Here is a 14,610-nt window from a genome sequence, read left to right on the forward strand (position 1 = left end):
ATACACTAAGTTGCTGGCAATTTTCAATCCTATTGTATCACTGCTGCTTTAATGCTCTGTGAAAGTAGCAATTTCATTGCTAACCATTAATCTTCAAACATTTTTAGAAGCTCATAAGAGTAAGCCTGGAAAGTCACAGTATCAGAGAGCACAGGGATGAAATAGCCCCTGGAAGTTCATCTAAGCAGTATCATCAGTGCCCAAATCACATCTGGCAGATGTGTGTTTAACCTCTTCATTGGAAACTGAGGTGAAGGGACAAACACATGGCAAATCACTAACAGAGACCAAAAACTTCAAACTGAGAAATATTCCAAAACATAGGTTCCTCACATGGGTAAACTTCCCTGTTAATCTTACTAAAACAGTTATCAAGCACTGGAACAGGCTGCCCAGGTTAGTGGAGCAGTCACAGACTGTGGAGGCCTTTAAAAGATGTGAGTTTGCGGCACTTAGAGACAGGCTTTAGTGTCGGACTGGGCAGTGCTGGGCAAATGGTTGGACTCAATCATCTTAAAGGTATTTTCCAATCTAAATGATTCTATGATGAAGTTAATCCCTGATATTCTTTTTGAAGTTAAACCAAATATATCCACAGCTGTCACTTGCCTAAAGCTATGGTCTCTTGAGATAAAACATCTGCATTCAGCACCACGAGCTGGCAACAGCTTGGTCACACAGGATCCACATGGAGGAAGGAGGCTGCTCCTTAACAATGGTTTCAAGGGAGATAATTTATTACTGGGTGAACAAATTGCCAACTCAAGAGCTAGATAAAGCATTTAAAATGTTGCTTTAGCCCCATCATACCTGTGCTGGACTGTCTGTACACCCTTGGAAGTTATGAAGGGGCTCTTCAGGAAGCCCACTCTGCCCTTAACTGCTGGGCACTTTGCACGCTCCCTGAGGAAGAGCAGGGAAGGACTGGGTATGTATTTGGGACACAGAGACAGCTACAGCCCTACAGCCTGCAAGGCAGCTGCCCAAAATGACCTTCTGCTTCAGGACACCCCTTGAGAAGGCCGTCACAATAACCTGGAGTCCTGTCATGTGGATCTAATTTTCCAATTGCCAGATTTTTCCCACTCAATTAATAATAAGCCTCAATGTTATTGCCATCATCTTCACCATCAGCTTTGTAATTCAGCTCAGGTTCACCAAGGTGAAGCCAATGAAGAGGGATTCTGTGTTACTGTTCATATAACCAATCCAAAGAGAAGCTGGATATCATTACACATTTGCGCAGTTACACATTGCACAAATATCTGCTCCCCTGAAAAATGCAATTCATATTACATAAACGCATTAACAGTATTGCATTTATATAACAGCAAAGAAAATTTAGAATGACCTTAGCAAGGAAAATATTAATCAGCTTGCTCTATCAAGCAACTTTAAAACAAATTGTAGCAGCCTACAGAGGCCTTTTAGTCAACCAAGAATTGCTCATCCAAGCACAAATAACTGACATTTGAGTCAGAAATTTCACTGATATGAACATTTCAATACTAAGATTTAAAGAGACTGTAATTTTAATAAGAAAGAAAGGGGAAAAAAAAGAACACTTGGGATTTGGTAAAGAAATTCCCAGCAATTAACTTATCCTTAGCTTAAGAAAAAGATTTCTTTTTGTAAGTACATTGTGTTCTCATCCCCCAGCTGGCTCCACACACTGCTCCAAATGCTAAGTATCTATAGAACAGCTCCAGCTTCAAACTATGCTAATGACCAGACATCAAGAATTTTTTCTGGGCATGAAAACAATTTCACTCTTGGACTGAGTTATCTGAAGGAGACATTGCTGCGTTTGCTATCTGGAACAGTTCAATGCAGAAGCAGAGGACTTAAAATCATTTTGGCAAACCCTGCATGGCTTTTGGAGGGCTTCACTTCAAGCACACTTTCATGTTCAAGCTGGACTTAGATCCCAAACGTTTGCAGCAGACTGAATAATTCCTGTTCTCTGATGTAGTGAGGATTAACCTGCTTCTTTGTATGCTCATCTGACAAAGTATACAACAAAAAGAAAACACTTACAAAGAGACTCAAAAAAATCTGAGTACAATTTGATTTCAGTCAAGAATTACAGTATACAAAGCTTGCTAGCCTGTCACACACTGCTGTTAGTAGCAGTAACACAGACAGCATGATGTCTGTTAAAGATATGTGAAATGTATTCTCACCAGCACAGAGAAAATGCAATGTCCTTAATGGTTAAAATTCTAATTATTCTAATTAGTGGATGTCACATATAGAAAGAAGTGTTACTTTCTGGATTCTCCATGCTAGCATCATCAAGTTTCAATACCTCAAATATTTTATTTCATGGGTAGTTTCTCATGCAATAATGTTTCCTTGTTGCATGTGGATTATTGTAACACTTCTAGCATAAACTCAGAGGGGAGAAAAATGCTTTCCACAAGGCTTGGTTCTATTCCAAAGCAGAGAGAAAGAAAAACATGCACTGGCCTTCTTGAATATTGAAATAGGTCCTTAGCAACTGGAGCCAACGTGACCTGGACTTTGTCAGTGCTGAACGCAGGCATGCAAGTTCCAGTGGGCTTACTGTTTCTCTTGCACCTAGGGGAAGCTTTCGGCCTGCTCACTTAAACCCTTACCACACAGCTTGGCAATGGATTCCAGGCACTGAAACTTCAATGGCATTTTAGACACAGGCATTTAATTTGGTTTGGCTTGGTCTGAGTTTTAGACACTTCCACGCCATGAGGTTTGACAGCAGGCCCCTGCTCAGCACTGAGCTGTACCTCCTAGCCACTATCACTCCTGAGAATCAAGACTGATTATTACTCCCTGGTAGAAAAGTTATTTTCAATAAAGCAGGTAAGCAGAATATTCACATGTCTGATCAGCAAGGAAACCAGACAAAATTTCTCCCAATCAAGTTCCAGCACAAACTGCTTACCCACAACATTAAACATGCTGACAAGGTATGGGCTGAAATTAACACTATTTTTTTTTTTTTCACAGCCAGAATATAGGAGTGACATGCCAAACGAGAGGATGGAATTAGCAATTAGTGTCACTTGGCTTGACTGTTCAATATGCATGCATGAAGAGGCATGACAGCAGATCCAGACGGATAACATGAGGAAACAGTCGGTACATGGTGGGATCAGTATGTTGTGCAATTTAAACAAACAGTATCTAATATCAAGCAGGATGAGTCACGAGCATGCAGATGATCCCCAAGGTTTCTCAGAGAGCAGATTCAGATCTCTGTGCTTCTTTCACAAGTGTGCAAAAATGATCTTTAAATGCTTAACTCCTCCATTTTTTCTGTCGTGTTAAATCAGTAAAATAGTGGTATATTCCTTCTTGGACATGGTATTAAGCAGCTTATTGTGACATTTGACTTTACATAGGGTTGTCAGAAACAGAGCAGATCCTGCATTGTGCCAGAAAGGACAACCACTCAGTGCAGGGCAGCAGGATTTCCACTGCTAATTCAATGTGTGAAATTACTGGATAGGCAGAATAGAATACAGGCTAGATAGAAAACTAACTCAAATGACAACTAATAACTGGTCCTTCTTACTGATTTAATCCCTACAAAATAAAGTTCTTTGGATGTTAATACAGCATTCTCATTAACTCAAACCAGAGGGAAAACTGTAAACACATACAGCAAGGCAGAATGAGAGTCTAAATTCCCAGATTTCAAACTCTTGAACAAACAGTTTAAACTGAGTTGCTCAGTCCTGGGGAAACAAAACAAAACAAAGAAAACAAACAAACAAAACAAACAAACAAACAAAAAAAACCCCAAAAAAACCAAAAAAAAACCAACCAAACCAGCAATACCTCCAATTTCAAAGTCTAATTTGAGATTTCTCTAATGTATCCAATACTTATTTCAAGGTATACATTTCTGAAGGTTTTTAGAGAAACTGGCCCATCATTACTTGAATAAGCTTGTGCTCTAGTTTGGCTTTCTGTAAAAGAGAAAAGCTAATACCCACGTGTGAGTTTGTACATGGATTTACTCTTCATGTACAAAGGTCCTGGTTTGTATCAGAGTACCATGCAAGAGATCAAAAAGAGAAAATCACGTAAGTGATGAGGAATAGACATTTAAATACCCAAATTCACTGCCTTGCTTAGCCATCTATGATGTGCTCCAGAGGCACCTTGCCTCAGCGTTTCACAGCATGCATTCCAAGACCATGTGGAGGAACTACTTCTTTTCAGCTGAACTGTTTACATATGCAATATTTCACCATCCATAGAAAGACAAATATTAACATTGGCTGCTCTAGTAGAAAACCCATCTTCTGATTTTCAGCAGCAGAGATTTTAAACATTTGGTAAAAACCTAATATCTTTATGCAAACTGATAGATTATGCCTAGATTCATCTAGGACTGAAGTGTTTGTAACTGCTTGAAAGAGCTAGAGAAATACTCTAGGTTTCTTCAAGGCATGAACTCTTCTACATGTTCCATAGCTTTCCAAGCTCTACAGCACAATCTCCTGGACTTACACAGACTGACACCATTTCATTTGGTCAGCTACAATACACACAGAAGAATTAACTTCAATCTGTGGTAAATTAGTATTAATCATCCTTGGACTACTCCACAGATGTACTCTCCACCAAAAACAGCTCATACAATCATGAAATGATTCTATCCTTCTTGGACTGCTTCAGAGATGCATTCCACTAAACGCAGCTCATACAAATGCCTGTTCTACCTCTCTAGGACTCTTTCTGATCCTACAAAAACTGATGGAAAACTGGGGTAATGGCATTAGGCAACAAGTTCAAAACTGAAAATTCGGATCAAGACTCAATCCAAAGCTTTGATCTGCAATCTAGACACCATAGAAAAGGTATAGCAAGATTGAGAGGGGGAGAGGAAATAGAAAACAAGCATATATGCACAAATTAAACAGGCATAAATTATATACATAAATGCTTCTAATCTCTGGTAACTGCCTAAAAGACCCTACTCTCCTAGAACCTACGTATGATGCTGCAATTATTTCTGAGAACATGAATTCCCAAGTGGTTGGAAGCTCAGGGACCAGCTCTGCAGAGCAGTATCTAACTCTGTCACTGCTCCTACTCCCCTAGACAGCAGATCAAACATAGCACATTCTGCAACCCCAAAACTTCACCATAACTTTAACCTTCCTAACTCTGGAGTTCAGAAAACTCAAGGGTTTTCTCAAGAGTTGCACTGCCACAATTAACAGAGTCCTTGGGTTGTGTTCTATCTGATGCACAAAAAGTTTCACTATCTTCCCTGGACAGGGCAACAGAAAGCAAGTTGTGGTCTTATGGCTTTTATAACTTATTGCCTAGTTTCTTTGTGTCTTTTAATACCAAAAAGCCAGTAAAAAGTGTCCAAGGACACTGAAACCATGCCATTCTCTCTTTTGGATCTAGGATGAATGAACAATCAAGTGATAAAACAGGGAAAATTTAGATTAGGTTTTACCTCTTACCCTGGTCTGCCCACAAACAGGCTGTGGTTTATCCATGGGTATTCCCTGCCCTGTTCAGACAGAGCAATGTGAACAATTTGCTGTAACTAGCTGGTATTTATAATTCAAGCTGTATATACAGGTCATCTGGAATGTTATGCTTCTCTTCCCTGATGAATTAAATCTTAGAGGTTGGCTGCTGGTGGGAATACTCATGGTTCTGCATTCATCATCTGTGCTAAACACTCACAGCTTTCCTAAACATTCCTGCCAGTAAACACTCACTGGAGAGCTGGAACACAAAGAAAGAATTAGTTGAAAATTTCTAATGAGACTTTGAACCAAGGAAAGTCGTTTTCTCTATGTTTATGATTAGCACACTGAGTTCCTGACCTGGTCAGACCTTAAGGTGGTACCGCAGAGTAGATGTTAATTTGCAACAAATAATAAATCAAACTGGTCTAGTTTGACTCACCCAAACACCACAAAAAAAGGGCTGGTACTGAGGCTCTTCCCTGGGCAGTAAGCCAAGAAATCCAGCGCTGTGTCACTTTTATCCACATTCCCCTCCGCATCATCAGTCTGCTACAATTTGAGTGAACGCTCTTCCCAAGAAACCCACAGGAATTATCAGTACAGAAACATCAGCTAATCAGAACATGTCCCCTCACACAAGCCACCTCATTCCCTACTTCATAGCAGTCTGCTTTTCAACTGAATGGATTCCCTCTGGCATACAGGGAAAGATACAGGTGAGGTTAATAGTGGGACTCAACTCATCTCACCTGGCTTTAGCCATTTAAAGATACCTGGGTTAAACCAGCTGCCCAGGCTCCCTCTCTAGTCAGTGGAAAGAGCTGCTTTTAGGAGCAGATTTGACCCTTGTATTTTAGAAAGCCAGTAGACTGCTCCCATCTCTTTTCTGTAGCCCTGATCAAGCTTCCCAATAAGACTAGGTCTTGGATATGGAGATAGCACTCTGTGCAATAACAAAAGTGCTTGATCCATCTGAGAACACAAGGTTATGAATCTCACAAGCTACAAATTCCCAAAGAAAAATCAACTCCTCAATGAGTACAACAGTTCAAAACAAAAAATTTTAATACAGAACATCTTTCATGCAGGATTAAAAAAATTTTAAAAAGACCCCAAACCCAAAATCCAGGGCTGAAGGAATGAGGCAGCAATAAGCAACAATTTTCTATAAGACAGCACCTCCAAAAGAAAAATCATTCATCATAGTATTGCAAGCATAAGCGTGCCTTTTATCCATCATTGCTGTAGAGTGATAACACTTTCAGGCTGCTTCCTCTTAAAGTCCCAAGAGGAAAACAGAGATTTTTGCCAAGTCGCCTGTTGCTACTTTTTATCCTGAGTGTTGCCTTTCATCATTAGAGAATGGGAATTCTGCCACTGATTTCAAAGACTCTCATGATCATAATTGTAACTTCAGCTTTATATTAATGTACATGTGTTTAATTTAATTGCTTCGTTTAAAGATAAAAGAAAAAATGGATTTCAAATCTCTCAACTGATTTCACTGCACATGTTCATAGTCCTGTAGTTAAAAAACTTATGCAGCTTTTTCCTCCCCCCACGGGGAAACAGCAATATAAGGACCACACCTATCTCTGTAATGAAATAGCTATAAAATGTTTACATTTTCTCCATTGTAATGGAAATTTCACACTGTTCTGCAGTTAAACTGATTTCTCAAGTCCTTACAATCTAATGTTTTAAAGGTAATTTCATGCAAATCTGTCTGGAGAGGAGGCTGGAAGCTTAACCATCTTTAAAAAACAAGGGAAAAAATGGTTTAAGGCCATAGCATTGTATGTATAAATCAGAACAGTTTTGTTAGTGGAGTCACATTAATTTACATTTGCATAATTTGTTTCAGAGGCTTAGTCATTCTGAGGCAACATGTGACAGTCCGAAATCAATTTTATAGAATAAGACAACACATCCAACTTCACATTTACATAGATTTAAAGTAGGTCAGCTGATCATGCCTATGCGTGCAAAGGAGCATTCAGCCCATGTAGGGATTTCTCTCAGCAGCAATCTTCTCCAGACTGGGAGAGGCTGCACTCAAACATTTATTTTAACTTCTTAACACAGCTCTAAGCTTGGGGTGCTGTGCAGGAGTAAGTGTGCTCCCCACCCTGGCTGGTAGCCAAGGGAGCAAGGATCAATCTGGAAAAATCCACACCCAGCTTGCCTATGAGAAAAAAAATGTGATTTTATTTCCTGTAAGTAGCAGATATTTGAAGTACAGACAGAGGAAAGGAAGGGTTGTCTCTTGGTCTTTTTGCTTGGATTTTTTTCAATCCTAATTCAGTATTAAGGATTTGAGAACTTTATCTATAAAATTTGTGATCTCAGTGAGTTCACATAGTCTAATAACTTTTTCTAACCCCTAAGACTAAGACCTAAAGGATGGGTGACAAATATTCTTCTTTTATTCACAACACAACCATGAGGTGTTTTTTTGTTAGGATTTGAAGGGGTTGGTGATTGATTTTGATGTGAATAGCTAGCTTTTGCTTTATCCCATTTTTAAACCATTCATTCTTGTATTCTGTTCAAGTCAGAAATAAATACATGGTGTTTCCATTACTGTTATCTTGAAGCATTCTCTTTAATTCATATTTAATAGCTTGACCTAGTGGATAGCTAAGAACTGCTTTGTACTTTAATGGCAGCAGCCATGAACACTAACCTGAGCCCAGGCAGAACACATGAAAGAAGCTTGACAAAGTTCACAACATCTGCCTAACTGTAAAAGGGATTCTGCACACCTGCTCCTGCTTCTGAAAACATCAGGTAGATCTTGTGAGCTTTTTGGTTCTTTCCACTCATGTAGGCTATGACACAACATAACACATTATTTGCTGTACACTAAAATACGCTGCTAATGGTACAAGTGGGGCTGAAGGAACTGGATAATCCAATGATTCTAGTCACATTACTACCTGTGCATTTAAAAAATTGCTAGTTTTATTTTATTATGTATTTATTATTTTAAAAGCTTTGTTATTGCCAGAGTGAGCTGGAGTACAAATAGGATGAAAACAGCACAAAATGTAATTACACCAGAAAAAGATGAAGTAATTTCAAGAGGAAAATTGCACATTTTACAATAGTTCAAGGGTTATTGAAAATCATCATAATGACCACCAAACCTGTATTTTCACATTACTTTATGCACATATCAAGGTAGAGCAGGCTTAAGCAGCTGGAAGTCAGTGTATTATAAGCTCACATCAAAACTACTTTCAATCAATGCTCCTGTAAATGGTTACTTTTATATTCAAGAACCAAATGTAGCCTGAGCTTTTTATGGCCATATCACTTCATATGGCTCCTTTGGTTACTGAAAATCATACATTTTATCTACCTGTGGACTGCTTAGACTCAGGTGAACCTGTTTATCTTTTCTCTCAGACTGTGCTGACCTTCTAAGAAAATTTTACCATCTACAAATAAAGGAAATAAGATTCTAATGTCTGAACCGGCAATTATCAATTGTTCTAAAAGTTAAGCTTCAAAATATTACCAGAAAACAACTGTTCTTCTGCTAGTACAAGACACAGGTGGCCAGCATATTACTTGGTGCAACACAAGACCTTATTTGTATGGCTGCAAAGCACTTCAAAGTGACAGAAGCACCCCCACTGGCACTTACCTGTCTGTAATGACCACAAACTGCCTACTGAAACTATTTTTGAAATATGTTATCTTTTGCCTCCTCTTTGAACTGAGCTCTATTTTTCTGTTCTTCTGTATTTAAAGAAGACGTACAGCCAAGAGCTTCCTTTCTCTTTTCTTTTTAGTTCAGAGGAAATTTTGGAGCAAATCACTATTTTGCTGGACAAAATAGTCCTTCTTTGGAAAAGGTGGAGATCACCATAATTTCCTGGCCACTTTGCTGCCCTACGTACAGCCTGCCTTTCAAAGTCACAAAGCCAGAAGTAACACTAAGGTCTCCAGGTTTCCACAGCTAACTGTACCCAGATCTTACACCTTTTCTGGATGCCACTGACTCCAGGTCAGCTGAGGGGAATCCCATGCTGAGGGTCTCATGCGGGACTCTCTCCTGGGCAGCAAGTCTCAAGCAGGAGGAGAGCGTTCAGTGCTGTGCTGTGGTCTGGGCAGAGAACCTTTCCCAAGGATCATCCCTGCTGTTTTCTGACCTGACACCAGGCACAATCTAAAGACAAAGAAAACACAGAATGCTGGGCTGTCCCTACATGCTGTGTGAGTGCTCTGGAGTGGCTGAAGGAGGTGCAGACAAACCAGGTACATCTCATGATTAAGGGTGACTTGGCATCTCTCTGTATAGGGACAATGATGGAAGAAAGTTCAACATACAACATACTCTGAAGCCATTATAACCTTCTGCACTGGAGAATCTTTTACTGCAAAATGGAAAAGGACTTTAAGTCTGCTGTAATCAGAATCAAGAAGAACAGAAAACACTGGGGGTCTATTTTCATTTCATAGCAGATGCAGGAGTGCTTTTATGTTGTGGTGACTAAGTGATATCTCCTGTACTGATGACAATTCCTAATAAAGTCACAATACCTTCCCCTAAATCTACTTGGTCTCAAAGCAAAAAGGGCATTAGCACAGTATGACTGAAAAGCAGAGAAGTCAGAAGTCATTAATATAAGTGTTTGTACCTAAATCTTTGTTTATAGATTCTCTTCCTGGTTCTTCAGGAAGAGTTTTGTTGGAAGAATTAGTTCCTGTATTCCAATTTGTAATATCTACTTATGTATAAAGAGATCTTAATGTACTTACAGAGCCTGACTCACATCTCTCTACACAAGTAATAATTTTTCTTTATGTTTCCTGAGGGCTACAAACCTCATTGCCCAAGTAGCTATCATCATTTTGGCAACAAAAATACTACAAGAGTTAAAACTATCAGTGTGAGAAAGACTCTAAAAATCACAGACCTGGACAGATAGGATAATTCTTTGAGCCAGGCCTGCTACAAGACCCTATTTAATAATTTCATGGTGATCCTTTCCAATGCAGTCATACAACAGGTGACACCTACAGATGCAAGGTCAGACACCACTCAACGTTTGAATTCTTTTTGCTCATCAGGCCGTGGGTAAGGTTCAAGCTCAGTGATGCAGTTCACTTTTCAGTACCTCTCAGGTAGCTGGGCATGCTATAAGACAACCCCCACTTTCTGCTAAGCACCAGCACATTCTTAGACAATTCGTCATCCTGAAAAGCAGCTGAAACAAATAAACAGTCTGACTGAGAAGCAGAAAATAGTAAACTGATTGTGGGTCAAATAGCAATAGGTGTTTCCGGCTCTCTGCACACTGAAAGCTTTCTACTTGCTTGGGGTTTGCCAACTGCTTTAGAGGAGAAGCTCAGCTCCATCATTCATACGTTCTGCGCTCTCATGTTACCCATTTCAGTTCCACGTGCCTTGTTTCCACACCTGTAGGATGTGATGCCAAGTCCTCACCATTTTTCCTTGTTTATGTCTGTAACTTATTGTAGTGACTTATTACCAATACCTGACCAGCCTCCATTTATATGTCCCAGGGAGGGCTTTAGCCCAAACAGGTTTCTCCATGAAAATCTAGAAAGGGGCCCTTTCCCTTCTGCATGGTGTTACTTCCAAGCTGCAGGACCAGCCTGCTAGATTAGGTACGTCCTTCCTCACATGGATCACCACTCCAAGGAACACTGGCTTCTTTCCCTCCTCTGCGTGGGCAGCTAAATGGCACCTGAACACCTTGCTGAATGATCTTGCCTTAGAGAGAAGCATTTTGCTGCTTGGGAGGAGAGGGGGCTAACTGCTAAGACCAAAATTACCCACATCTGCTACTGCTCTAATCTTTTTCTCCAGGATACACAGGAGTTGGGAAGAATTTGAGGATTTCCTCAGTGCACTGTTCTGAAAAAAACATGTTATGTTACTCAACGTGCTTCTGTGGTCAGGTGTGTTTGGATTAGTTGTGAAGAGATGAAAAAAAAAAAAAAGCTGCATGACATTCAGCTGTTATCTTCTATCTGATAGCTCAGAATATCAGAGCAATGTATCTCATAGCCACTGGCAGTTATTTGTGAAAGAATGTAAGAACAAGGCAAACATACAACTACATACACTCTACTTGTTATCCTTCTGGATTTTGGAAATCTGCGGTTTAGAGACTTTGCAAACCCAGGGGCTGCATGTAGCCTTTTGGGTTGAGTAACTCCTCATGATCTGAGATATTCCAGCCTTTTTAAAGTGAATGACAGAAATACATAAGCAAAAAAATGTTGCTAAAACAAATATACCCTCTTCACCAATACCAAAGCTAGCATGGCTTTGGTATAATGGCTGTTTGCCGTGGAAGACAGTGTGAAATAATGCCTATCTGCTGTGTCTTAATTAGGATGAAAGCAGGAGGGCATGAAGAAGAGGAAAGGATGAGTGATGTCTCTGTGTTCAGATGAGTTGATCTAATACAAGCCAAGTATCTTCAGAATACAGTGATAAAGAAATAGAACACAGGTAAACAAAATAATTTTTTTCAAATTGCACTGACGCTCATAAGTGAATTAAATATCAGACTTAATTCAGCAGTTCAGAAAAGTGGTTCATTGTACATTGTCTCTGGTTTTATTTTTCTAAGGCTAAAACATAATTTCTGAGTTCTTGCAAAAAGCAAACCAGTGCCAGCACTGCTCCATGTGTTTAATTTAACTTTCTGATGGCATTATTCCTTTAATTCAGATTCCCCTGCTGAAAGTTTAGTGCTTCACAGTCCAATCACATCATGGCCACAGGACGCCTCATCCTTTGTAGTCTGCACTCCTGCAGCCTCCTAAGCCTCACCTTTATAACTCTATGTTTTGGTTAGTACTCCATCTTCTGTGTGAGCCAGCCTAGCTTTGCTCCTATCTCAGTCTGCGCTCCACATCTGTGAGAACAATTGCTTCTGTCTCTTTCTCAGCCTTACCCATGCCATGCTCACCTAACACTCCTCATCTGGCACACACAACCTGCTTGCCTTGACCTTTAACTTAGAATGTCCATGCCAAATTAAGTTTATGCTGTCTATTCCATGAAAACCTTTTTGTACACTTCTGCTGCCCCTTCCGTTGTCATTTTCCTCCTAGCACTGATATGCACAAAGCCTCTGCGCAGCTCATTCTAAAAAACCCATAAATCTACCACCTCCTCTTCCTTCAGAGCTTACTTCACAGAGAGGGGGAAGGGCAGATGCTAAGATAGGATATCAGTTTATAATCTGCTGTCATTTTTGTGTCTGCACGTACGTGATGTTCACATCACAAGCTCAGGAGAATATATTCTCATGCCATTGAGATGGATTAATGGCATTAAACATTGATGGATTAATTCCAAACACATCAAAGACCTTCTGTATCAGAACAACAACAACTGAGCTGCTCTGGGACAACCAGGAATGAAAAGCCAAGTGTAAAATATGCAAGAACTCTACACAAATTCTCTTGAAAGGAGCGTGAGCAACAGGAACAGTCTTCTAGAAATGATTAGACAGTTTCTTAGGGTTGATTACTTTTAGGTATGCCCATAAAGCCACTGCCACAGCCACAACTGGCACAGGTCCCTTTTTGGTCAGAACAGTGAACAGAAGTGCATAAATTACCTGAAATCGAGCTCAGTATAGGCTATGACACCAATACCAGTTTTTACATAGTTGCCATACAGTCTCCACGATCAGCAGAATAAAAAAAAGAGAAGAAAATCTTAATAATGAAAGGACATGAATTTAATATTACAAAATTTTAATTTTACTGTCTCTTCAAATGGCTCAAAAAGAAGAAATTTCACATAGTCCTGTAGGATTAGAGCAGTAGGCCATAAACAATGCAGAAAACGTCTTCAAGATTTTTCCTATAGAAATTTTGGGCTAGGGTAGCTCTGATGCAAGAACTGCTCCTCTAAGTAAATAGATAGCAAAGACAATAATTTACAAAATTTTAAAAAACCCAAAAACCTAAACAACACCACCATCACCACCAAAATTATGCCTGTTTGCAGATTAATCCATGCAAAGTTTCACTAAGTTCTAGGTAATGAAGCAAGTCCACATATATATGATCCAGAAATAAATGAGATCACTGGTTTCAAACCTCTAAAGTGGCTTGAAAAGAACAAATTTTATGTGATAGCTAAATGTGGTAATAAGTTAGCATAGGAGAAGAAATGTAATTCTGCCCTAAAAGAGGGGACAGATTTTGCACTGAAACTACCTTCCAATCATGCTTCTTGTCCTGCATACAATAAAACTGAGGCAGGGAGGGAAACATAGATAAACAGGAGCTAGGCACAAAGATCTAAGAGTTGCTGAAAGTGGAAATAATTCTTGATGTAGGGTTTGGTCTTCTTAATTTTGTCAACAAAATCCTGCCTCGGGAATCAGGCAAGTTTGATCATGTTGGGTGTATGGGCAACATCTCTTCCCTGTGTCTATAAAGAAGGTCACCTGCACACAGCTGAGATGGGCTCGTTTCTCAAGCAGAGAAACTGCCCACATCTTGCCAGGTAATTTCACATGGAGCAGTTTAGCAGCAAAGGAGCTGACTTTGGTTTTTCCCCTTTTTCACACACTGTAAATTCCTGATTCCTGCTTTTGGACAGGATGAAAGGCAAAGTTGCTAAAATAAAAAATAAACAAATAAATAAAACTAAATAAAGTTGTCCCCATCTCCCACCACCCACCCATTCCTGAGGGATGACTGGCTGTTTCATAATCAGGAAATGTGTGAACACTTGGGGGGTGGGGAGAAAACAACATCTCATGACGTTGCAAGCCTTTGTCAAAGACTTAAACACACTTCAGATAAGAATCTAAAGAGACAGGAGAGTTCCAGACATCTTGAGCTTTACCCTTCACTAGTTTCTGACTCAACTGATTTAGGTGCTCTCTTCAGAAAGAGGAAGAGAATGCACCCATGTGGACAACTTTGTTCCATTATGTGCCAAGTTTCAGCTTGAAAACTATTTATTTTTTGCTGCAGAACATCTCAGTTGGCATTTCCCTGCTTCACAGATCTAATTAAAACAACCCTATAGCAAACTACATTTAAGCCAACCCAGCTATGTGGGTTTAGGGTTCTCTTAGTATTATTATTTTTCCTCTGAACAGGCATTTAT

The sequence above is a fragment of the Ammospiza nelsoni genome, chromosome 1, assembly GCF_027579445.1.
Source record: "Ammospiza nelsoni isolate bAmmNel1 chromosome 1, bAmmNel1.pri, whole genome shotgun sequence".
Lineage (NCBI taxonomy): Eukaryota > Metazoa > Chordata > Aves > Passeriformes > Passerellidae > Ammospiza > Ammospiza nelsoni.